Source organism: Capsicum annuum, chromosome 3 (assembly GCF_002878395.1).
Source record: "Capsicum annuum cultivar UCD-10X-F1 chromosome 3, UCD10Xv1.1, whole genome shotgun sequence".
NCBI lineage: Eukaryota > Viridiplantae > Streptophyta > Magnoliopsida > Solanales > Solanaceae > Capsicum > Capsicum annuum.
Window position 1 is genome coordinate 253868213 of NC_061113.1, and position 1559 is coordinate 253869771.

Genomic DNA, 1559 nt, shown 5'->3' on the forward strand with positions numbered 1-1559 from the left:
TTTATAATATTTTTTACGTAATTATCAAATAATATATTTACTCCTTGTGTCCTAATTTATGTGGCTTCGATACAATTTTGAGAATCAACTAAAATTTTTATATATCTTTTAAATATTTTAAGTTTTTTAATTATTATGATTTGCAGTACTTTTTTCTTGTATCTCAATTTATGTGGCATTGCTAAAATAATGAGAGTCAATAAAATTTTTATATGTCTTTTAAATATTTTAAGTTATTAATTATTGTGATTCATGATAACAAATTAGTTTTGAGCATGATAGTCAATTAAATAAATAATTTTTTTTTACTTCCAATATGTAGTTATAGTTAATTAATAGAATATATTAAATATTTAAACCATTATGATGAAATAATAAAATTTTTATATATTGGGCCATGGTATGCAATTAAGTGGGAGTGGAGGGGTTTTTTTAGTAATTGCATGAGAGATGGTCTAAACCACCTCTTCTATATAATAGAAATATGCTCTAATCTTGTGATCTTAAGTACGACATGTAATAAATTAAAATTAAAGATTTTCTTTTTTAAAATCTTTTTTAAGTGACCAATAAAATAAAATAAAATAAATTGAAATGAAGGAGTGATACTTTTTGGTTTCATTTCAAATAATAGCTTAATTTTATTTTAAGAATCGACTATTTTAATAAATTAAAAGAAATTTATTCTTATTTTTTTGAAACACTATTCTTTATTATTAAGTAACGCACTAACATAAGATACTAATAGTCAAATCAATTTTTTTAAGCATAATTAAGGACCTTAATTTAAGGTGAATAATTTAGTAAAACAAATACAAAATAAATACTTCCTTAGAAAACATGTTAAATCAATAGAAAACTATTTAAAAAAATGAGAATAGTACTACATAAATTAAGATGAATGGAATATCGGGATATGAAAAACTTGTGGGTTATTTGGTTTAATTTTGGGAAGTTAAAAAGTACAATATAGTTTTTTTTAAGTGTTTATATTAAAAATTTAGTCAAAAATTATTTTCAAAAGCTAAAAGAAGTAAGTATTTTTTTTTTTTTTCTCTTGAAGCATTTTTAATATCGCCTAAACACAATATATTGTTCTACTAATATATATTGACAAAAATATTTTTAAAAATTAATTAATCAAATACAATATAATTTTTTTTTTTTTAAGGAAAAAGCAAAAGGACATCAATGTCAATATGGAAAAAATAGGAGAATATATAAGTGAAAATAAAAACACCATCTTCTTCCTCACAAATAATAACATTGCTCCTTAATAAAAAATTAATTTAACACATTCTTTTATGCAGTTAGGTTCTTTAATGGAGCTCCTCACTCCTCACCCTTCCAAAACCCTACATTTTCAAAATATTATATAAAACAAGAAAAATAGCCCTTCAGTAGTTTAGCTCTTTTGATAATTTTTGGAAAAATTCCCCTCCTTAATTTTTTTCCTTACATTAAAACTTGTGTTTAATTACTCAAATTTCAGTAATTTTTATTGAAGTCAAAAAACGTTTTGATTGATCTTATCGTGTATTGTTTTTTTTTTTTTTTTT